Consider the following 26,544-nt stretch of genomic DNA (forward strand, 5'->3'; position numbering starts at 1 on the left):
ATGTATTGCGAGATTTTGGGGAACAACCTCCTTCCCTCAGTTAGAGCATTGAAGATGGGTCGAGGCTGGGTCTTCCAACATGACAATGACCCGAAGCACACAGCCAGGATAACCAAGGAGTGGCTCTGTAAGAAGCATATCAAGATTCTGGCGTGGCTTAGCCAGTCTCCAGACCTAAACCCAATAGAGAATCTTTGAGGAGCTCAAACTCCGTGTTTCTCAGCGACAGGCCAGAAACCTGACTGATCTAGAGAAGATCTGTGTGGAGGAGTGGGCCAAAGTCCCTCCTGCAGTGTGTGCAAACCTGGTGAAAAACTACAGGAAACGTTTGACTTCTGTAATTGCAAACAAAGGCTACTGTACCAAATATTAACATTGACTTTCTCACGTGTTCAAATACTTATTTTTAGCTGTATCATACAAATAAATAGTTAAAAAATCATACATTGTGATTTCTGGATTTTTTTTTTTTTAGATTATGTCTCTCACAGTGGACATGCACCTTCGATGACAATTTCAGACCACTCCATGATTTCTAAGTGGGAGAACTTGCAAAATAGCAGGGTGTTCAAATACTTATTTTCCTCACTGTATATGTAAAAGTAAAAATTTCCTCATCTTAACCTTTTATATGTTTTCTACAGTATGTTCTATTGCGAATAAAATATTTATTTATACAGTGTACCAGCTTTTTTGGAATTAGGGCTGTAAGTTGACATAAAAGAGACACTCAAGACTGGAAAAACACAAATCGAAGGTGGTGCAGGCATTCATACAAAATGTAATATAAAGTTTATTAATGGGTCAATGGATAGGTTCTAGGCCTTTAAATAACATTTAAAATGAGAAGGCAGATAATTTACATGAATGACCTCCACATAACCTAGTAATCATGCTGATCCTTGCAAAGGTAAACCAAATAAACCTTTTGACAAGAAAATTGTTCCATAATTCCCCTTCGACCAAAATGGCCTCCTACCAATTATCCAGCAGTTTCATCACTTAACCTGTGTGGAGGTAGGAAGCAACCTCCTCTAAACGTGTTGGAACTGAGAGGGCCATCTCTTCTTGCAAATGTTTATGCCAGGGTCCATTGAGTGCAGCCCCATGAGACCTTGGTACTATCCACCACAGGATCACGAAACTACACGTGCACTCTGGGCACATCACTGCAGTAATAAATTATCTACCACGCCATAAATTTATCCCGATGTTAAGATTCACCTTGAGAACAGGCTTCTGGAGAAGAAAATAAACACATTCAATAGAAAGAAAAAGAAACAAACTGTCCTTTGAACAAGGAAAAGCAATTCTTCTCAAACATATTCATACACCTGCATTACAGAGGGAGGTCCGGTCTTCGTCTGAGTAACAAAATATGGACATTTAACTCTCTCCAATTATTTTTAACCACAAATGTTATCATTTGATTAAAGGCAATAAAATGATTGAAGCAAAGACTCAATGGAGCCTCACATGTAATGGGGGCTGATGATTCATAGGACTGGAGGAAGGGATACAGAGGCCAGTTCCAAATCCAATCTGCCCCGTTTCTCATGCTGAAAGGCCATGATAATTCACTGTGCAGCGCTTAATGACTGTTGTGTTTACCTCCTCCGTATCTCATCAGAGGGAAAATAAGCACTTGTCTCCACAGTCTCAGCAGGGGCTACACCGCTCTGTGTATTATCTGCAGGGACAGTGACAGGGAGAATTAATAAAATTACTGCTCTGAGATCCATGGGCTTTTCTATAAGATGGTATGAAAATCGCTACAGAAGATGAATATAGTAAAATTATTGATTCATATCAATAATATAGAGAGTGTTAGCAGCAACAGTGACATGCTGCTGGTGGTCTTACTGTGTGAGCGTCAGTGATGTGTGGCTATGAGTGTATGCGAGTATGGGGTGGTGTGAAGTTACTGGGCTGGAGAGCAATTTCAGTACCTACATTCCAATCAATCTGTCTACCTCTAGGATGGACATACACACACATACACACACACAAACACACACACGTTCCCGTCTCATTAGCAGGATGGTGCTTCAAGGTCAAACCAAAGAAAGACCTAGATTCTCTCTCTCCTGCTGTGTGCCATGGTGAGATTGAGAGACCACCATAAGTGTAGGTTTGCAACAAATAATTTTCTGAGCTTTAAGAGCTTTAAGAATAAAAATATAACAGCAGTGTAATAGACCCTTAAGGATCACTCATCACCCTTAAGAATCACTCATTACTAATCATGAATCACCACAGGACTTGTTTATTGTCTCTCCTATAGGAAATGCTAAGATGTGTAAAATGACACAAAGTCTCAAGAAAATGGAGTTCAGTACTTTGGACCTTATCATCAGCAATGTTGAATATTAACTAGTTTCACTTCTGACACTTGTACAGCTTTTGTCCAAAATTACCTTTAGTTTGTGTTTTTTGTCCCTATATTGTATAGAACTGATTTCTTTATAAAAAAAATATTTTAGATTTCACTAATGAAGATAATGTAGGGGAGTTGGTAGCTTGGTAGTTGGTAGGGAGTTGGTTAAGACACTGAACTTCGTATTAGAAGGTCATGAGTTGAAACTCCCGCACCATCAAACTACCACTGCTGGGTCTTCGAGCAATGCCCTTAATCCTCAACTGCCCGTGTGCATAAATAAGATAATTGTAGCTCTGGAAAAGGCTGTCTAGCGAATGCCATAAATGTAACATTTATAACAATCACCAAATAAATTCAAATTATAATCTGCAGACACAAATTTAAATCTGTTAAAGACAGATCGTGTTCACTTAACTCATCATCATTGTGTGAATGTTATGATCACATTTCATATGTGCCATCTATTAAATAGAAAAACACAGACACCACTGATGCACTAAAACACACACTGACCTTCAGATACAAGATTCATACATCCCTCTTACAGCTAATTATAGTGTCAGATTAAAAATAGCAATTCACAATTAATCGCACTAAGGCTGATTCTCATTATGCATAAATGATGGGTTTACCAAAAGCAAAAGTGTCAACATAACCACATATACAGATGCATGTTATCACAAGTGCTCAAACATACTATATGTCTTTCTTTTTCTCTTGTAAGTGTAAGATCTCTCAGCAGTGTTGATACACATACTGTTTTTCACACCAAAGTTAATGAGCCTCTGCTGTGTTCACAGCACATTGGTTTGCTCACTGTTCCCCTACACACACACACACACACACACACACACACACACACACACACACACACACACATACACACACACACACAGCAGATGGTTGACTCCTGATCATTTTTGCCATCGATTTCTCACACAAGGCCAAATCCAGCCAGTGACATGCTCAGGAGAAATGGCCGTATTAATCTAGCGTGATACATACAGCCCCGGTTCCACATCATAAAGCTCACCTGGCACGTTAGGGTATCAGGACAAATGCATACGAGGGTCACAGTGTGGCTTTGGGACCGAAGAATTGAATGAGATCCAGTGCTTGGCTTCTGTTAATGAACCTATAAACAATCATGGGCAGTGTTTGGCATCACAACATTAAACAGTGTCACTGTTACATCTTACACTATGCAATTCGGACAAACAAAGTCAGTACTATGCTATATTTTATTGTCAACACCCAAACATTTAGCTGTATACATGTATTTTCTTATCTTATTAGCAGTAGCTAAAATTCCAGCCCTTATTTAAAAGGCTGTGATGTTCTCATAACATGTTTAGTGCAATAGATAAAATAATCAATGTCTTTTCCTTTCTAGTAAGGAGTGTAGCATTATTTATAAAATGCTCTGTAAATGAGCTTTGAGATATCAGGGTCTCTCTAATTATGTGGTGCTTGAGCCTCTGCCTGGAGAGAGAGAGAAGTGTGAGAAACATGCAGTACTCCTTCAGGAAGTGGCCCACTCTGGTCTAAAGGACACATTAATCTCCCTACTCCGAGAAAGAAAAAAGCAGAAAATAAAACTCCACAATTATCCTACTATTTTCTCCCTATTTTTGGAACAAATTGTTTTAAGTCTGTTTTTCTGATATCAATGGTAAAGTGCACTGGACTGAAAATATGGTAATAGAGGCATGACAATAAAGAGAGCAAGAGAGCGAGAGCATGAGAGATGGAGAGAGAGAGAGAGAGAGAGAGAGAGAGAGAGAGAGAGAGAGAGAGAGAGAGAGAGAGAGAGAGTGTGTGTGTGTGTGTGTGTGTGTGTGTGTGTGTGTGTGTGTGTGTGTGTGTGTGTGTGTTTTAGGAGTCCTTGTGACTGTCTCAGCCTGGTAGAGATCATTTTAATGGAGACATTAAAATTCTTCCCTACTGCTGGAAAACGATCAGATCCAAATCCCCCATACGCTTCAATCCGACCATTTCCTGCAAGACCTTCACGAGAACCGAGACTCCCTCTTTCACATTCACTCCCTATAATGGCACCTGTCTCGGTCTAGATTAATAGCACAGGCCTACTGCCTTTTTTATATCAGCATCATAAATGTGCATGACTCTACATTTAGAGTCATGGTGGATTGTTTAGCTTTATGCTGTTTATTTTTTCAAACTAACAGTCAAAGCCCTCCTGTACATGAATGACCTTGGTATGAACTGAGAACACCAAGGAAGCATAATGTTGTTTGTCATGTTTTACGGTGTATTAAAAAGGTAGCAACGGACAGTTTCATTTCGGCTTATGTATCGACTCTGTTCTTTCGATAAAGAACTTATTTCTGTTTTTGAACTTTCTGTTCAAAAAAGTTTCTCCTTTTTCGCTCAAGCATGAGATTAGATCCAAACGTTTCCATTTTGTGGACTATAAGTAAACATAAGTCTATTTTACATTCCGCCAACCTCCTTTTCTTCTATTCCCAGAGTCGCACAATACCCAATCACTGCATGACACAGAAAAGTAGTAGAAAAGTTAATAAAGGATGTCTTTTCCAACTTCTTTTTACAAATCCTTACAGATAAAACTTGATCAACATGAAAACAATCTGTTGTAGCTCATGTCTCCTCTTGTCTGGATAGGTGCACTGCCCAGTTCTCTTTCCCCCTTTTTCTCTATCTTCTATCCAGTTTAATGGCCACTTCAGGAGGCCAGTGCTTTAAGCTGAATGGATGGACAAACTACCTTCCATCTGTCAAAGCCCTATGCTGCACTTGACAGGTGAAACTGAAACAGTAGTCTGCCCTTCTGATTTAATAAGAGATTTTTCCAAAGACATGGTAAAATATCTTGGACATATAAATTGCCAGATTGTGAACTTATTGTCTGTATATAGGACAGTGTATTTCTTGCAGAATCTCATCTGCTTTTCAATCTCCATGGGCAAAGACCGGGATATCAGCTTTCAATCCCTATCCATCATACCCTTTGTCCAACATAAATATCATTTACTTTTTCATCTTTGTTCAGTCTGCACATTTCATGCTTTCTGCCATTCTACTCATCTGCTCACTATTTATCTACAAACTGACTTATTTAGTTACTATTCATCATGTTCTTGTTGCGGAAAACTTTTTTGTCCAGCTGCCAAGATCATGCCATCTGCCTTTTCTTGATGGCTGCTGGTGCCATGGAACACAGTCTGCACCTACCACATGCCAGACATGTGCGAGGGCCTGAGAGAGTAGGGAAAAGAAATGGAAAAGAAGAAAATGTCTTTCTTTTGCTGTTTAAATATCAATGCTATAGAGGGCAGCTTCATTTTTCAGCTGGAACAATATCAATTAACAAACAATAAATACTTGTGATGTGAAGGAGCACTAGAAATGGAGCTGGAAGTGAGTCCCAGAGCAGAGCTCAGATCTTCAGACACTAATGCATGACCACATCCTGAAGTGTTTGATATCTAATTGGAAAAGCAAATAGTTCAGGCAAGTCCAGTTCAAAGAGCAACTGACTGATGAAGGTAAAGAAAACAGACCGAGTGGTGGGCAGAAAGCGAGACCAGCTGTTGTGTAGCCTGCAGATTTTTTCCCCCTCTGAGCATCTGCCATTGCAAATTGATTACCCTGGGGTAAGCCAGGTTGCACCACCCGCTCCTCACTAATAACATCTCTCACTTTGATTAAGAAACGAACAAGCCTTGTACAGCCGCTCCCCAGCCAAACTAAGCTATCGACTCTTGTGTAAAAACACACAGAGACGAGGAAAATGAGAAGGACAACCAGCCAGGAGAAAGGATTACCGAGAGAGATAAAGAGGATAAGAGATATGTTTTTGAAATAATGCGTCTGGGTTATACAACTTCCAGAATACAGTAGGGAGCTAGAAGCAGAGGATGCACAAAAACAAACAAACAAAAAAAAAAAAACAGCCCCTGGAGTACATGAAGATAAAATAACACAGATAAAAAGCTGCCATACCATTTGGTTTATGCAAATAGAAAAAAACTAAATCTTGCTTGGTGTATACGTGCATGTTAAAAGAGCCACTATAAAATGGGACGACTTTTATTGATGTCTGGATCCTTGAATAAAACGGCAATAAAAATAATGCAGAAGCAGACTTCTTTTACTGTTAAACTATTTACTGTCTATATGCTAGTCATCCTGCCAAACAGCTTATCATTGTATTTTATATCTATTAAAGAAATGCCTTCATGTATTTACTACCTTAATATAATATTAGAGCAAAGTAAGTTTCATTCAATTATAAAGAGTGTACCTATTGGGAAAGCTGAACTGTTGACGTGGAAATACAAATTCTTTTACAATCTCGTTCAAGCCCTTATTGATTTACTGGAATTAATCAACTTCCAACCACAAAGACATGAAGGTTTAGTCTGAAGACGAAAGTGACGGAAAGAAGCCAAATATTCGAGACAGGAAATGAGACTCCTGTGCTTACCACCATCGTGAATGGATTAGATCTTCACACTGGAATGAAAACCAAATTAGTTAAGCAATTGATTAGTTTAAAGCAAAAGCCCCAGGTTATGAGAATCAGCTTTGGCTGTGGATCAACAACCTATTCATGGCTTCCCATCTGAGCTTTCTTAAACACAGTAAGTTAATAGGAAAAACCCCCAAGAACTTAAATTGGCACACATAAAGGTAAAACTTCAAAAAAATTGTGCTAAGTTTGTAGTTCAACAAGAAGGAAATCCTTGACATGGCACAAACAAATTAATACAACTATTAAAGAAAATTTTTTGAAAATACGAATAATAATTTTTTTTTAAAGATTTAAAAATGCATGTTTTTCCCAAAAAGGAGATGATTAATAATATTACAGACAGAGTTCAAAACCAAATGTATACTCAAATAGTATTGTAATGAAAGAATTTTGCCACAAGAGCAGTAGTGTTGAATATTCATTAAACGAATGGCTAGTTAAACCCATTTCTGTACTTTCGTCACATTTTCACTAGCCAAACTATTGTTTTACTCATATTTCTTTTAACTTACAAATGTACTTTGTAGGACACTCACAGTGAGAAATTTTTTTCTCTGGGCTTTATTTTGACAAGACTTAAGGCAGCCACAGATAAATAACAAAATATTGATCTGACGTAATTCCAATACTGACTTTGATGAGGAAGGGCCTAGAGCAAGAGAATATATAAAGGTGAGCGCAAGGTGTCTTAGGTGCCTATGAAATTACCTTGCTGGTTGAGTGGAGAGAAATGTGACTAGCTATAAAAAAAGTTACTTTCACCCTGCTTCGTAAAAGACCTTTCTCCAGCTTTTTATATAATGCAATAAACATGACAAGCATGTCACTAAAGCTGTAATGAATATTTAATCTACTAGAGATTTGTTTGTCCAGGATTTATTTTCTTAGGTTTAACATGTTAAATAGATACACTTATCTGTACAGTGGGGCAAAAAAATAAAAATAATAATAATCCAGAAATTCACATTGTCTGTTTTTTAAAGAATTTATTTGCAAATTATGGTGGAAAATAAGTATTTGGTCAATAACAAAAGTTCATCTCAGTACTTTGTTATATACCCTTTGTTGGCAATGACAGATCAAACATTTTCTGTAAGTCTCCACAAGGTTTTTACACACTGTTGCTGGCCCATTTCTCCATGCAGATCTCCTCTAGAGCAGTGATGTTTTGGGGCTGTCTTACAGCATGTTGATGACCAGCTTCAAAGCCTAGTTCACTGCAACTTTTGCAGTTAGCTCAAATGTCAACAGCATAAAACATATTAGTACACCAGGGCATCCTGGTCTGTACTGCTCTCCAGCTCCAGTGTGAACTCAAGTTTTTGGTTATGACCCAATGCTCTCTAAATCCAAACCAAAAAGCCAAATGATATGCCAAAACATGTAGCACTGCTGCCAGAAGTGAACCATGAAGCCACTAATGATCAGTTTTCTCATCACAAAGAAAACATTACAGTAATAAAATACACAAACCCACAATGAGCGTTTGACATTGGTTTGATGTGAGTAGAGGATAAAGATGACTAAGGCGTCCTGTAAACCTTTATTCACATCTGTCATGTTGGGCAATTGCATGTTTCAACATTATAAATCAGTGCCTCTAGAGGAAAACGTCAACTGAATAAATGCAACGATGCGCATAAATATTAACTACATGGTTCGGTTCTCGGGTCACATGTTCACACCAACTAATTAGAGTGTAAAATTTGTAAAAGAGCCCACAGTGTTCACATATAATGTTTTTTTCTATCATGTGTGGATAAATAAAGGCAAATATTTTACGCCTGGCTGAAAATAAGTACGCAGACTGTTCAGTCATTGCCACTATCAAAAGAGGAGTGTCAGCCTCTACACCTGTCTGTACATCTTTGCTTTTTAACACTTGGCTAGTTAACCTAATGTTGGACAATTATATCACACAATATTAAACAAAAAGATTTACATACAAATCTCATCGGCCAAAATTGGTACATTTTATTACAAAACATGGCCCACCAAATTGTGTTTGACTTTAGACATGGACTGCAGCTGGGCATCCTGGGATATAATTCGGCTTGTCAACTCATACAATTTTGCAAATCATTTGCGCCTGGCACATCTGAAATCGTCTTTTTCATTCAGTAAGTGATGAAATCTGAAGTGAATTAGTGTTATCCAGCAACACAGCATGCTGCTGAGACAAACAAATGAGGGATGAATAGATGAATCCCTGTGTGTAATCAGGAGTGTGGAGAGATTACTAAACAGACCCCGCAGCTTACTGACTCCATCCTCTTACTCCCCACCATTCAGCTATAAACCCTCATAAGAACAGAACAAAGCTGCCTGCTGTCTCTAAGTACACACTGCTGAGATTCACAGCACTTATACACATCCAAAGCACATGCTGGAATATTGTGGAACAGTTAGACAACTGATTGTGTCTGACTTGTTATGCAGTCTACACTGTTCATGCTGTTTATAGTAACATCACTGAAACCAATCAGTTTTTTTCTACAATACAAAAATTCACCACGAAAGCCTTTTAAAATGTACAGCCCACCCCCTGCGTAATGTTGATTTGGTTTGTCCTAAAAATGCAATATACAATACACGATAAGATTTTACTGAACTTTGTATTACCCCATTGTAGGATGCATGAACATTGGCGAATTTGAACCTGTGGGGAACAGAAAATGGGCCAGCGCACCTAATCATTCAGCTAATAAACAATCAATGGATTTGACTCATTGTATTGTAAGTTTAGAAACTGATTTAAAAGAAGTTAAATTCAAGAAACATTTAGAGCAAAATATATGGGAACTAATGAAAGTTTCCACTTTCATTCCACCAGCATTCATGCTGTCTCCAAATGCATACAGTATACTCTGAAAGCAGTCTTATCCAGATTTGTTTCCTGGGTGTCAACTTTACACAGCAGTATAATTTAGCTTCACTTCTGTCAGTTGTCGGGATGGACAATTTTAGTCCAATTCAATCCCCAGCATACCCTGCAGGAGAGAGGTGGCAGTCTGTTAACAGTTTTCACTCCTTTGTTCCTGTCTCTTTCACACACACATTCTCTCCCTTGCATGGATCCTAAAGATGTCTGTGGTCAAAGACTGACAAATGGCTTAAATTGGGTTAGAGCTGGACTTGGAGGGAGGAGAATGAAACACTAATGATGAACAATATTGTGGTACAAAGGGGTGAATGTTTGAGATCCTGGACTTGAGACCTGTGAGACAGAGAAAATCAAGGCCAATCAAAGGTTAGCAGATTAAACCACTCTAAGTTTAATCTGTGAAAGGGCATGGGAAAGGGCTTGGCTGCAAACTGAACTTCAGACTGGTTCACTTGCAGACTTTTACTGCAAAACCTTTTCACGTCCTATCTCTCAGGTATGATGGCCATCATTTGGTCTGCATGAATGCAGGACCAGAAAGGTCAGATTAGGATGATACAGTAACAATTATTTAACCTCAGATTATTATTTATCTCAATTCAACCAAAGATATCTCATTTAGAGACCAAATAAATAATTCAAACTTGTAAGCAGTAATCCATAGTAAGTAACTTCAAGTCAAGTGGCTTTTATTATCATTCAACCAAATACAGGACAGTACACAGTGAAGCAAAACAAAATTCTTCCATGACCAAAGTGCTACATAAAACAATTTAGGTGAGGTTTTTGAAGATAAAATAAAAAGTTTTAAAGTTTTTATATTGCCCTCTCACACTGTATTACAGCTTACATGCCCATCGACTTCACATGCAATTTATCAGATTAAACACCAGTTACCACTCGATTAGGCCACAAAAAAATTCATAAATAAATAAAATTGATTTATTCACAGGTGCTGGTTTTAGTGTTTTTATCTCACATCCAAGAGAGGAGACATCTTAACCTTACCCAAAAACAGCCCAATTTCTATGCGACAAACTGTTCCACAACCTCGTTCTTGAACGTCTGATGAACAAATTGTTGCAGGTGTCATGTCATGATCAATTTGAGAACAATTTATCATCACTAAACAGAGCAGATAAAGAGAGACTTGCTGCTGACAAGGCCAGCTGACAAAAATGTGAAAAAAACAAGAATGGTTACACTTGGAGAACAATATGAAAAGATCTGTGCATTTTCATTAGCGGGGACAAGAACAGGGGTTGGGATAGTAACAGGACGTCCAAGGGTGGAATAGGGGGATGTGGGTCATTGCATTGGCAGCTATGCAAGCATTAATCCTGATCACTGAATATGTTATGATTGTTTTTTGACGCCAACATTAAATAATTGATCTGATATATGTTTCATTAATAATATCCAATATTTGGTCACACACATCATCCAATTAAACCCAGATTGTGTATACAATACTGCACAGTGTAAGTATTGAACATAAGCTTAGCAAAACTGAACTGAAAACATCTGAACCAGGGCAGGTCTGCTTCAAAATGTATTAATTTAAACATAAATACGCTGCAAAGAGGCCGAACATTTCACACCAGGTGCTCTGAACCCTTATGTGTCAAAAAATAAAGCAAATTATTAGTCTTTTTTTCTCTCGGATGACTTTGGCTACTTGCTAGAGCCTTGAGCCTTTTGCACAGATCTAAGCTGAGTGCTTGGCATACTATTAGAGAAATAAGGCCCAGGATTTATGGGGTGTGCATGTTGTAGTGCTGTAAAAGATCTTATGGATTAGTGTTTCCCTGAGGGAGGTGTCAGAGGGGAGGTGGAAGTGTATGAGCAATGAATATTACAGTACTACATGAGCACTAGGGGAGGATGGTATTAATGACTTTTTGAATACGTTCTGACACACTGCAATTAAGTTTACATTTTGACCCATACTTAGCTGCGGTGTCTTTCAAATGTAAAAATGTTAAACACCACAAAGTGAGCAAGCAAGTAAATATATATTGCAAAGCATAAACATCCCCCAACCTCCTGAAATGCTGAACAGAGTACACGGCTGTTAGTGGTGTGATGGGTTTTCAAAAAAAGTTGTGTTTAGAGGTGTGTTTAGTGTCATAGAGGTTTGTGTCCATAGACAGGATTGTAAAGCAGGTTTTCGGGTCCCAATATGGAAAGTTTTAAATAGGAACACAATGTTATCCAGCTAGCTACGGTGACAGGAATTTATAAATGTTTTAACACTGTTATTGCAAGCCAACTTGAAAACATGAGATGATTTTTAAATCATACAGTATTTTTTAATGAACATTCATCATCTTCACTACTCCTCTAGGAAGCTAGCACCCTGACAGAATTTCTCACAAGAACTTTTTTAAAGTCACATTTATTAATACTCATCTTTGCTGCTAGTCTGAACTGCTAATATCCTGACAGAATATCTCACTAGAACTAAAGTCATATTTATAAATACTCAACATCTTCATCAGAATTTCTTTTAGAAATGTAAAGTCATGTTTTTAAATACTCATCGCTACACTGCTAGTCTGGGCCACAAACATTCTGAAAGTATTTCTCATGGATTTAGAATCAATAATCTTCACTGGCAAATTGTTATTATCCTTCTAAGATTCCTGACAGGTCATATTTATAACAGTTAATGATTTTCACTGCTAATCCAGATGGCTAACACCCTGGTGTATACTTATCTTTAATGCTAGTCTAAACAGCAATTACCCTGAGAGCAGTTCTCATAAGATTATATAAATAGTCATAATCTTCACTGCTAACCTAGATTGATATAATTTTTATAGGATTTCTGACAGGATTTTTAAATCCAAGTATAAGTACTTGTATTTGCACCATTATTGCTAAATAGCAGTGTTAATTTGACCAAATTTTTAGACCTTTAGAATTTCAGATTAATAAGTGTTTAGTTAGATAGCGTCTCAAAGAAGGTTTTAAGAAGTTTTATATGCCATTATTGCCTCTTGTTATCTGACAAGTTTTGTGGCACTCAATTTTGTAATAATAACAAACAAACAAAAAAAAGCTGTTTTGACAACACTAAATTGATATCATCTTTGCTACTGCAGGCCACACTGTAAGTTATATAGACTGAATATCCACAACCAGCTAAATCGTGCAAAAAGTTTCCACAACAAAAGAAAGTGAGCCATGAAAGAATGGCGGATGTAAATAAGTGTCTGCTTTACCACAACAAAGAGGCAAACAAAGACACCCAAGAAAAGCAAGAGCAGACAAACTTGCGCCAGCTGGACATAAATAGTGAAAATAAACCAGACCTCTGCATGTTTTCGCATGCAAGAACACCCTTTTGGGATCCTCACCCTGTCAGAATTCGCTAGACTGAACATCTAAAGTTAGTACTTTGTTGCCTCAAATTTCATCAGTTACAGTTACAGTCAGAGTCATTACTCTTTGCTTGAGTTTTAGTTTTGTTGTATATACACTCATACTCTTTACAATATTGAACATAAGAGACATTTTATACTACCCTGTACTAGGTCTATATTTGCATTGGCAAATTTATTTATTTATTTTTGCACATATTTCAGCCAAACACAGCAGAGCAAGTTTGGTCTTTGTCATAGAAAAAATATTTGTTCAGTTCAAGTTTCAATCGTTAAATCAGATCACTTTTATTCAGCACATTTAAAAGACTTTTCCCAACATCAGAACAACAGTGGTGTGTGCCACAGATCACTAAAAAGTAGACAAGTTAAAAAGGTACTCAAAGCTAACTAACCAGACCTATATATAACAAAAAAATTAAAAATAAAGAAATGTAGATACAAATTATTTAAAATATTAAATAGTTAGTACGATAAAATTGCAAGTTGTTTGAATTTGAAAAGTTATTCATGTCTTATGTCTAATGTCTATTCATGTCTCAATTACAATGATTGGCCACTGTTTGAATACTCATTGAATGTAAAGTGAAGCTGTACACACAGGTGGACATCATAAGTCTGCTGTGCAGTCAGACCAAATTTTTGTTGCTATTAAAACACAGGAGACACAAGCTTTGCATTAACAAACAGCATAATATTACAATAGGAAATTTGATATTTTGATTGCCATCATGTAACTAAGAATAGATACAAGTGCAGATAATGCATTAAATACTGTCCAAACAACCAGAAACATGAACAAGGTAAACCAAACCCAGGCATGATTAATAATCATGAGACAACAACCAAGAAAAATCACAAACAATGAATATATATATATTTCACAACCTCACCTTAGTAGCAGAGTTTTGCTGTTCCTTATCCAGTTCTAAGCCTCCTACACAGCTGTTTCTGTTTCAGTTAATGATCACGTTTTTTCTGTGTTTCAACCTACATAGGAGATTGATGATCATTAGCACCTGCTTGGTATAAATGGTTAATCACCTGACTCTGATCCCTCAATATCCCTGACTTTGTGTGTGTACAAAGTGCGAAGGTGTAAGAATTGAAAGCCAAAGCGTAGTCACACCAGATATTGATTTGATTTAGATTTTTAGTCAGTTTTTCTGACATATCATATAGAATATTTTCTACATTTTTGATTTTTAATACAATTTTAAGGGAGGCAATAGTCAGCAGTCTATGTAGACTGTATAAGAAAAAATTTTAATATACAAATTATATGTATATTTATAAATAATGTATTTCCATGAAGATGTTTGTAATGTATGTAGGCTGTGTGGTATGTAAGCACAGAAAGAAGGAATCAGCAAGTTTAGTTTTAGAATACTTCTAATTCTGTATTATACTTCAATAGGGATTTAAAAGTAAATCCTGCACGAATCTAGGAAATCATAATCATAAATTTGCCCAAATTGAGGCCATATGTTATGATTATTAAAGGGGTCTAAAAAACATCAGCTTAATCCACAGATTTATAAATGAGCTTAGAAATGGAATGAGTGAATGAAACCAGGAAAGTCATGGGTTTGACTAATTGTTTGCTTGCGAGTCTTTAGTCTCTTGACATTTAAAATTGAGCTCAGCCATTCAGGCAAAACAAATGATATCCCTGAGCCAGTGCTAATAGAGTCGCTGAGAAGCATTGCAGAAAGCATTAAGTACATAAAGACTTATTATATATGACATGAAAAACACCTGTTTTCAATTTGTACTCTGTTACTAGACAGTGCTAATCTAACCTACACAAAGGTCAAGGTGTTTGGAGGGAAGATGAACGTCACAATGCAAATAAGCTCAAAGTAAAAAATGATAGTGATAAAACCTATATGGACTATATATACACTATATAGACAAAAGTATTGGGACACCTGAATTTTTCTAGATTATGTTGTTCTTTCCCAAACGGTCCACAATCACCAATAAGAGTGGAGGTTATATAACAGAAAATAGGCACTAAATGTCGAATGGAATGTTTAAAAAGCACAAACAAATATAATAGTCAGGTATCTACAAACTTCTGCCCATATAGTATACATCTGTATTTCCTTGTAATAAAGGAAAATTTAGAAGTGTGTTATCAATGAGGTAAGAGCAGAGATAATGAACATAATGAAGTTTAGGGAAAGTGGTCACAAATTAAGTAGCTACAAGGCCCCTCATGACAAGCCACTAATTTTGCAATTATGTGCAGGATTAGAGCTTCTCTTTTCCCCATCTTTTTTTTTTTTTTTTTTTTATCAAATTCTTTCCAAACATACACAACCTCAAACAACAGACACACCGCAGGAGCAGATGTGCTGTTAAATTTACTTTCTCAATTAAAGAGAAAAAGCTGAAGCTCTGTTCCTGTGTCAAAATCACACTGTCACACCTTTAGTGCATGAATTCAACCTTGAGCTTTTACATCTCGCTGAATCAGTGCAGACAAGAGAATGTTAATGCAGCAACTTTGAAACTGGGTTAAAAAAAAACAAACAAAAGGAAAAGATAATTGAGATAATAACCATGGACAGGCCTGTGAGGTGCACACATACACAACATACACGTGATTCCTGTGATGAAGTTTCAGGGTGTTAACACTACATGTGGATGATTATTCATGACACTGTAGGTTGCTGCTGTTGACCAGAGATGAAGGGTGTGGAGCAAAGACAAGAGAGGGACAGATGGTATATGCACAGAAGGTGTGTGTGTGTGTGTGTGTGTGTGTGTGTGTGTGTGTGTGTGTGTGTGTGTGTTTGTATGTGTGTGTGTGCCTGAGGCTTTTAATGCAACTTTCAGACATATAATCATCTGCACAGGAAAGGCTTGTGCCTCCAATCATGCCACAATAAAGCTTTCAAAGAGCCATGAACAGATTGGACACAGGGCCTTTGAGGAGAGACACAGGTAAAGGTTTAATTGGGAGCAACTGTCATTCTTCCCCATTTATTGTGTTAAAGCTTCTCATAGGGTATGTGTGGCAAAATAATGAAAACCTCACCTAAATATCGCTGTGCACATATTTAAAACAAGTGCTAATCAGCTTCTTCTTTTTCTTCTTTTTCTTCTTTCGGCTGCTCCCATTAGGGGTCGCCACAACGGATCATACGTCACCATATGACCCTGTCCTCTACATCTGTCTCTTTCAAACCAACCACCTGCATGTCTTCCCTCACCACATCCATAAACCTCTTCCTTCCTTACTTCTTTTCCTACTTCCTGGTGGCTCCATCCTCCGAATTCTTCTACCAATATAACCCACGTCCCTCCTCCGCACATGTCCAAACCATCTCAATCGTGCCTCCCTCACCTTGTCTCCAAAACGTCCTACAGCCGCTGTTCCTCTAATAAACTCGTTTACAATTCTGTCCATCCTCATCACTCCCAATGAAAATCCTCTCTCAGCACCCTGTCTTACGCTTTCTCTAAATCCACAAACACATAATGCAACTCCTTCTGACCTTCTCTATACTTCTCCATCAACATTCTCAAAGCAAATATTGTGTCCGTAGTGCACTTCTCTCTCCTTATTCATCAGCCGCTCAAATACTCCCTCCACCTTCTCAACACACTTTCCATACTACTCAACACCCTTCCATCTTCATCCTTTATTGCTCTTACTTGCAACAGTTCGGTCCCTCTGCCTGGCCAAATGGTACAAATCTTTTTCTCCTTCCTTAGTGTCCAACTTCTCATACAGCTCTACATTTGCCTTTTCCTTGGTTTTTGCCACATCCCTCTTCATCTGCTGCCACATCTCCTTATACTCCTGCCTACTTTTCACATCTCTCTGTTGATCCCAATTCTGTTTCACCAACCTCTTTCTCCTAATGTTGTCCTGCACTTTCTCATTCCACCACCATGTTTCTTAGTCTTCCTTTTTATTTCCAGATGTCACACCAAGTACCTTTCTAGCTGTCTCCCTTATCACGTCTGCAGTAGTTGCCCAATCATCCAGCACCTCTTCACCACCACCGAGCCCCTGTTTGACCTCTTCCCTGAACCTCACACTACAGTCTTCCTCCTTCAATTCTCACCATCTTATTATTTTTTCAGTTCTCCTCTTCTTCGCCTCCAAAGCCATGCTACAGACCACCATGCGGTGCTTTCTAGCTACACTGTCCCCCGCCAACACCTTACAGTCTCCAATCACTTTCAGTTTGCATCTCCTGCATAGAATATAGTCCACCTATGTCCAACTGTATAGTGGACCTTCCTCCGCTCTTATATGTAACATTTTGCCCCTCCTTCTTATTTTAAGTGCTAATGATTTAGCTAAACTGTTTAGTAGTCATTGCAATGCTTTGTAGTAAACTTAAAATATCCTGACTTGCCTGTTCTTTACATTTAGGAATAGTTACAATAAACAATGTCATTTATATCATATCACATTATATGGTATATGCAAGGCATTTTTTTTCTCATTAATATTATTTTGTTATGAAAAACATGTACCACATTCTTTAAATTAGAAATTTTCTTTTATTCTTTATTATGTTTTATTTTATATTCTTCATTTTCAAACTGCTTAAACTCTACTCCTTACTTTCTCATTTTATTCAATTCTGTCACGCACCAGTCGTTAATAGCATTTCACTGCACATCATACAGTGTACGATCGTGTATGTTTTAGATCAAATTTAAATTTCAATAAAAGTCCAAGGTCTCCAAATGCCTTCCCAATCACATGTCACAAAAGCTCCTTAAGAGAGCAGGCTATTAAATACATTAGCAAAACAAAGAGCGATTTAAGCAGAAGGTTAAATGCCTCTGAGCAAAAACATTTGGATCAATAAAAGTTAACTCAGCAAATTGGCTCAGTTCACAGGGCACAAGGCAGCCAAGTATATGAGTTCACAGAAGAGTGTAAGATTGATCGTAATTAGATTTCTCCTGATATTACTTTGCCACAGTGTTTTGCTTACTGCACATCACATGAATCTGCTAAGAGAAAACAGTAGTGTTTTCAGGTAGGGCAAAAAACAATACAAAACGAAAAAAAAAAACAGGGTTGTAAATGCAGAAAGGTGTAATAGTAAAAAAAAGAAGGCTAGATAATGATAGGAGCTGAAAGGCAAGGGTATTGTGATAACATTTACATTTACAGCATTTGGCAGATCCTTTTATCCAGAGGAACAAAAAAAGCTACTTGAACTACCTGCTGTGCCATCAAGTGACCGGCTGAGCTTATACAGTAAACATGAAAGAAGAATGTTTCAGGACAGTAAATATAAAAAAAGGGATTTTTTTTATAAATATGGAAATCAAAATCACTGACAACATGCAGGGTTCACCACAGTGTGTTTTTACTTATATTCCATTCGCTAAATGAGAAAATGAGAAAATTACAAGTGTCATCACACTATAGGGGGTTCCTGTAAAGCATCCCTCCATATTTCAAGTGGAAAGTTTAATCAAAAACTTTTAAGAAGTAATTATTAGAAGAGATCAATTAACCATGGGTTGAAATGACTGACTAAACCACTTACACACTGACATTGCATCATAGGTTTGTCCTTTAGTTTTCAACATGATTATTGCCAATACTAAATGGCCCACCAAAGCAAAGAAACCAAGCAAAAAAAAGAAAAAAAAAATTCAGTGGACGACCCAAAATATCTGTCTGTGTCGTAAAGGTCATTTCCTTAAGTGGCAGAATGAAATCCAGTCAAATGCTTACGCAGTGTCTGGCACCAGAGTCAATACTTAGACAGTGAATATAAGTCTTAAAAGGTCGACCAGGGTCTATTGAAACTAAAAAAGTTTGTTTTTGTGTAGAAAATCAAAGCAATCAAAGCAGGAGGGACTGCACGGTTGTGAAACCCGCTACGACAAGCAGAGGCGGAAAATCGTATAGAACAAATTTTGTTCATAAAGTCGTTGAGAAACACTCGCTGCAGGTTCATGGTAATCAGGTGTTTCTGTCATGCTCTCGAGGTCACATTTCACATTTTAGTCTTTTTTTCAACAGTCCTCCATGAAGACAAATACTAGAAACTCACTGTTCCTTGTTAAATGAAGTGTATCAACGTTTGGCTTGTGATACTACAGCCGACATACAAAAAGGTGACAATAAGCTCCGTATTGAAGCACACAAAATATATCATTTGTTAAAAAATTTGTTAGCAAATGCCCTTATCCAGAGTGACATAGAGAAGTGCTTTGAAGTCTCAAGTATCAATAAATACACCCTCATACTGGTTCACCAGGTCAGAAAATGGAAGGAAATGAAGTAAATGACCTTTAAGATTGAAAACAGATATTTTGGGTGTTCCTCTGAATTTTCTCTTGCCCTCGGCTTGTTCAGTCTACTTTGGTTGGCCATTGGCGATATCTGTGCCAAAAAAGAAACTATGATGAAATATCTGGCAGGCTCAGCCATTTCACTAGCTAATATTTGCTTTTGCTAATCTCTACAGGCACACCTGGTTTAGTTAATGTCTCATACCGGTTTTTATTTGCATTTAATGTCGTCTGGTGTACTTTACTACTGTACTATTTTGTGTTGCACCTTGGTTCTGGAGAAATAACATTTGGTTCCCAAGTACCCAATATAATGTGTGCCAACAATGTAGAGGACTGACAAGCAAAACACACTTGTGATTTTGACTTCACTTTGCAGGTGCACAAAATAAAGTTCATTCGATCTTGGTAAAATGATATTAACAATTTATCAGCAGTCTCAAAGACCAGTGTATACAGGTTGTGCTAGGGTAGCTAAAGTATTACTTTTTAACTGTTTATAAACAGCAAAGGGGGAAATGGTATTCCAAAATCATATACTTTCATCTTACTAGCAGCAAATTCTACTCTATTTCTGACTGTATAACATCCCCAGTTTTACTAATAAATGTGATTCAACCTCCTGTTATTTGCCTTCAAAATGCCACAACACATGAGTGAATATGTAACTGGCCAAGATCATGGTGGATCTAGTAACTATTCTGGTAAAATCTGGTACAAGGCAGAAATACCAGAGTAATGCAACAAAACACAGGGCACCATTATGCTCAAGCAATTGTCAGCAATTTCTAAGTAACAAACTTTTCACGTAAAGCTAATAAGTAAAACAACGTTTTCATAGCAGGTAAAAACATCACTGTCAGAAGCTTATTAAAGAAGGAATTGACTGGTATAATTTATCTTAGAATCAGAATGATTGTTATTGCCAAGTATCATTGTTATCATATATAAGGAATCTGTCATGATGAGCTGGTATAAATATATACATATACAGTATATTCAACTATAAAACTAGGAAAATACATTAATAAAGTAATGAAGTAATAAATAAAGATAGGAACAGGGTTTGTGCAGGGAAGGTAAAAGTGAGGCAGTGCAAATGATAATATTTTCCAAATAAGACCAAAGGTGCAGGGGTGCTATATAGCAGTCTTGGTTGTTTGCGTTCAAGTATGAAATAACATCTGTTGCCTTGTTTGGAGAGTCACCTGCCCTGACCAGTACTTACTGGTCATGCATAACAACTCTGTTGATGGTTTGCAATGCCATGTAGAATTGAACAATAGATAAATCCCAAGTGTTTTCATCAGGTGGTCAGGTGGTCGCCATACCTCCATTGTTTAAATGGGGCTGTGGATTAGACCGACTAGATACCAAATTCCTCAGGACATTTAAAGCAATTTAAATTGAAAACGTTCTTTAGGAATGTTTTTAATCTCCGGTTGACTTATTGACATTTGTCTTAAACTTATATTAGTGATTCTTAAGCGTTTGTGTGTCATAATTACATAGTCATTTTCACTTAAGGTGTAAGCTTTTTTCAAAAGAAGATCAGCAAGGATTTCATGCGATGATGGTGACGATGATGACAATGAGAAAGATGATTATGGATGCTAATGATGGTGATTCTGATTATTATTACTACTATTACTAGGAGAGGTAGTAGCTGTGGTATGCTATGCACATAATTCCCTCATTATTATAAAATATTCTTCCATCTCTCAATTCCTCATATTCTTTACTTGATTGAATATTTAAGGTTTTACAATCTTTCCTCAATCAATGAAGGTGACAAGTGAAAGACAACTTTAATTATTGTTGGAGAACACTAAAACTTTTTGGTGATGCCATATAAGATGATTAATGCACTACCAGGTCTCCAATTAATCATCATGCATGTCAAGCAATTCCTATTCTGATTGATTTCTCAGAATATATATATGCTCATAATTCTGCAATATACATATTATAGAAGGATTAGGTTGAAAAAATGTTAATGAACTGTGAGACCAAATGAATTTAGTATAGTTGTAAAATATTTTGATCTTTGTTTTATTCTTTGAATTGGCCAACAACACCAAGTCTATCGTGACACCACAGCTGTAGAACCTGTGTTGAACTAAGCAACCATTGGCTATAAGATTTTTAGGTGTGACACCATGAGTTTTAAAATGTTAAAATAAAAGAAAAGAAATATGCAGTGTATGTGGTGTTCAAGTCAAAGAGTTTTAAAGCTATATCTCAGCCAGGTCCTTTGGTTCACATTCAAACCACATGATATAATGAAGATAATGAGTCTAACACTCTGTGAGAGAACATCAATCCAATGTTCTAATTGAATCCATGCATGCCAGGCCACACACCTCCCCAGATGGGAACCCTTAGGCCATGATGTATGTCACACGCATCCTCAGATGCAGAGCCAGTGTGAATTTGCTAGATTTTGTACAGTGCAGCTGTTTTTATGGGCTGCCATTAAAGATGCTGATGAACCAGCTTCAGGGAAGTATAAATCATTGTTTGAGTGTTCTCTCCTTCCCATTTTCTTCCCATTACTTTTTAAATATCGAACATGTGCATACTGCCATCCAAAGTCTTTGGCATCAGATACTGTAGCCTTCTGACTAATGCAAAAAGGAAATATGTTCTGTTAAAACTAAACCCCTGCATTTATAAACCATATTATTCAATAACTACTGTGAACTACTTATTAACTAAACTAAAAATAAATCTTCTTCTTCTTCTTTCGGCTGCTAACATTAGGTTTTGCCACAGCAGATGACCAGGTTAATGAATAAACTTAAAACATCTTCTCTCAGGGTAAGAGGTATGTATATATCAAGACTTTTCTCTGTTCTGGCACCAAGGTGATGAAATTAACTTTCTCTAGATGTCCAAACAACTGAGTCTCTGCTTAACTTCAATCGATGGGTGAAGACTAATGGCACTAACTGGTGCTATTCTGACCAAGTACATTACCACGTCTGGAATTTCATCATGGACAGCAAGTTAGAACAAAGTACAAATGTGAAAATTCTGCATAAAACTGGGCAAATCTGGGCAGAACTGGCTTTTATAAACAGAAGAACATCACTGGAAGATGACAAGATATCAGGAAGATCTTCGATGAACTCAATCCACATGATCTCACTTCCGCACCCACCCTACTCACAAGATTTGGCTCCTGCAGACTTCACCCTCTTCCTGAAGATGAAGATCCAGCTCAAAAGTCACCGTTTTAACCCCATTGTGGAGATCCAGCGTGATTTACAGATTTGCAGATTTCCATACCGCCTGTCCTCTACATCTGCCTCTTTCAAACCAACTACCTGTATGTCTTCCTTCACCGCATCCAAAAACCTCCTCCTTGACCTTTCTCTTTTCCTCCTTTGTGGCTGCTCCCTCCTCTTCAAATGTCCAAACCATCTCAATCGTGACTCTTTCACTTTGTTTTTTTGAAACGTCCTACATGAAAGTCTCAGCATCTTCAACTCTGCCAACTAAACTGAAAATAAATAAGAAAGTTATATCGCTCTGAATGCAAGCAAATCTGAACCTAAAGATCTTGATAGTTTAAGTATATTTATATTAAGTATATTTATATTTTTAGACTAGAAACGTTTAGAAAAATATCTGATCATTCTTAATTGACTCCTCTTTAATGATAATTGATTTGTACAGGTTTCAGTCATACAATATTATGTAAGTATTGCACTGTGTGCCAATAAGGGACTGAGTCACATAGTGAATAATGCAATGCTGTATTCTTATAAGACAAACAATGCTTTCAATAGAATAATATACCTATTGGTGCGTAACACATATTCCCATTCATTTTGTGAATAGGTGCCAACAAAGAAAACAGCAAACACACCTATATAAACATACGTACACTCACTCACAGTATGAATGCTGATGGTGTTTTGTTATTGTCGTTCAAGAGTTCTCAGGAGAGCTGTGCCTTCAGGCATTTCTTGAAGGTTAGGTGTTAATCTTCTCCTGCATATAATCCCCTGGAACTATATAATAGTCTCCTGCGTCATAAACAATGAAAAAAAAAAACTGTGAGCAAATATGAATACATTAAAGAAAGTGCTATGATAAATGTAGCATTGGCATTCATATTTATTTCTCAGTGAGGTTGGATTGCGTGTACAGCTGACGTTCTGCAGTCTGGTAAATCTGTGTTTCTGGACACATTGCTGAGCTCCAGAGCCACATGATGGATGAGGAACAGAGGGTTTGACAGTCTTATGGCCCCAATAGAGAGCTTTAACACTGGGATCAGATTCATTTCTCTCTCTCTTTTTCACTTTCATGCGTACAGTCTTCACACCTTCAGTCCAGCCAAACCCCTCTCATCAGCACACATAAGTGTGATGGAGATATTGGATTGTGAAGGTCAACACCTTCTTAAGCACTGATGCAGCAACGGCAAAACTGACACATCTAGCGTGATGGATGTTTAGGGTGGGGCAGTGCTAACAGTTCTTTACATGCTGCTCTCATGGGTGACGCACTTCAAGGGTGAAGCGTGTGTGTGTGTGTGTGTGTGTGTGTGTGTGTGTGTATGAGTGTGTGGCTGATTTTTGATTGAGGCGAGACAAGGAGTGAGATAAGATTCTGTTCCAGAGAGCAGTGTACTCTGAGAGTTCTGGCTAGTTGACCTCAAATGGATATTTTAATAATAAGGTGTGAGTAGAGGTGGGAGAGTGTGTGAGTGCTTTCTTTTTCATGAAACAGCTATGGGCAGGTGGGCTAGATTCTCACTGCTGAGCTGATGGTCTGCTTTCCTCGTGGGAAAGGGTGAAAGGAATCCAGGAATTGCTTACATGTATTGAAGATGGGAGATTATTGGTAGTCATCCTCCTCACCTTATGAGAGCAATTTTGTCCCCGGTCAGCTGGGAAGTATCCAAGCAAAGGATGATTGCTCGAGGTGAGGTCCAGTCAAGACCCGATGCATTAATTTTGTTCTCTGTCTGTGGTTCTGGATTATTGCATTCTGAGAGCTGCGGTATTTACAGTATACACATCTTACAGCATATTGTATGTCTGCGATAAATAGCAAAGTATTTATCCTTATTAAAGGAAATTTTATGATATGTTCAAAAATATAGTTGTGTTAAATTAGGTACTTAAACTGAGACACAACACAACATCAATGACAATACCAAGGTCCAAGTCCACATGTGTATGTGTGTTATCTGTGTTATCTAACATTCTTTGCAGGACACAGTTTTTTTTATGCCAAACAAACCACGTATTTAACTGTGAACACAGGAGCATTTTGAAAATGTTGATGATATAGGGCAATATTTTACCCTTTACATAAAATATAATTTCTATTCATTTGAATTTATATTGGTTATAATCTACAAACATTGTTTTGTTTTTACTCCATTTAAAGCAGTTCATAAAATGAATTGAACTGAACTGCTGGATGTCCGAGTGGTGCTACAAAAACATTTTGGGCTTTATAGATAATTAGAGCAATTTTGAGGACAAGGCTGGCGATATCGTATCCATCCCACTCGGAAAGGTGCTGCTCTTATTTCTTGCAGTATGGGTCATAGTCTCAGAACAGCAATAGGTAACCAGTGACTAGCCAGTGCCAAGGCCAGAGAGCAGACAAACAGGCTAAACCAACTGTCTGCTAACTTTGTCTGTCTCCCAAGCCAAACCAAAGCGTAGAAATTCTCAAAAAGTCAGTTTAAATAACTTTATTATCATTCAATGAATAAGACTGTTCACACAACCAGCACCTCTGATTTAAAGATACGTTTGTTAAATATTAGATCGCTCATGTCAAAAGTGCTTATTATAAATGAAATTATTTCCGATCATGAGTTTAATGTAATGTGTTTTACAGTTATATACACCAGCCTCTTCTAAATGGCAGAGGAGGCAGTGTCACAGCTATTTATAATAATAATCTAGACATCAAACCAAATTGTCAGTATTTTAAATAGCCTGGAAGGAGAGCCCTCTGAGTTATAGAAAAGCTCTTAGTGCTGCTAGATCAGCATATTGCTCTACCCTGAAAAAATAAATAACAAGCAATCTTAGATTTTTATTCAGAACGGTAGCAAAATTAACAAAGTAAAAAAAGCACTGCACTAACATGCATCATGGACTTTTTCATTAATCAAATTTTAAATAACAGGCTAAAAATCCAGGCTTTTAATATAAATCAAAACTATTTTATAAATTACTTTGTAGATAGCACTATAATTATAAGTTACAACATTTTACTCCTATTCAAGAGAATGACTTAATTTAATTTATTTCTTCATCAAAAACATAAACTTGTATTCTTGATCCCTTGCCTACAAGTTTCTTCAAATAGATAATTCCAGAAGTACTAGAACTTGTTCTAAAAATATTAAACACATCAATTAGCACAGGTTATGCACCTAAATCTTTCAAACTTACAGTTATCAACCCCTTAATTAAGAAACCTGACCCTTGTCAACTGTACAACTATAGGCCAATATCAAACCTCCCCTTTATGTCCAAAATTTTAGAAAGGTTTGTAGCACAGCAGTTCTGCTCACACCTACTTAAGAATAACAGATTCGAAACATAATTTTAGGCCTCATCATGGTGAAGTGGTAAATGACCTGCTATTGGCCTCTGATCAGGGTTGTGTCTCTTTACTTGTTTGGCTCAAACTTAGTGCAGCTTTTGACACCATTGATATTGTACCACACTCACTTGTTCCATGCTGGAAGAAAGAGAGACAGGCAATAGTTCACCAAGCAGAGCTTTCTTTATTTACTTTTGTTTTTACCGCGGTACTTTCCTCACGCCGGGACTCATCCACACACTCTCAGTTCGGGACGCCCTTCCATCTGGATGTTTGGTGACCCTTCCGCTCGTCTTCTTGGTGTCTCGTTCGTCTTTACTGGCGTCGTCGGACTGAAACAGAGCGCACTGATTTGTCTCATCAGTTGCAGGTGTTTCGTACTGCTCGTTCGGTCTGGCTACGCCCTTCACTCGCTCTTGCTAGACTAGAAAATGTTGTTGGAATAAAGGGGAACAACCCTCTCCTGGATTAGGTCTTATTTGACTAATCGTTATCAGTT

At 37.4% G+C, this 26,544-nt stretch overlaps 1 long non-coding RNA gene across 1 annotated transcript; it reads right to left on the reverse strand.

Moving 5' to 3' along the window:
• Positions 1 to 769: 769 nt before the first annotated feature.
• Positions 770 to 14,124, reverse strand: LOC124397248. Its single transcript, XR_006927897.1, has 2 exons — positions 14,063 to 14,124; positions 770 to 1,690 (listed from the first exon to the last, which is right to left on the reverse strand). It is a non-coding gene; the product is annotated as an uncharacterized LOC124397248 (long non-coding RNA).
• Positions 14,125 to 26,544: the final 12,420 nt, after the last annotated feature.

The sequence above is a fragment of the Silurus meridionalis genome, chromosome 14 (assembly GCF_014805685.1).
Source record: "Silurus meridionalis isolate SWU-2019-XX chromosome 14, ASM1480568v1, whole genome shotgun sequence".
Lineage (NCBI taxonomy): Eukaryota > Metazoa > Chordata > Actinopteri > Siluriformes > Siluridae > Silurus > Silurus meridionalis.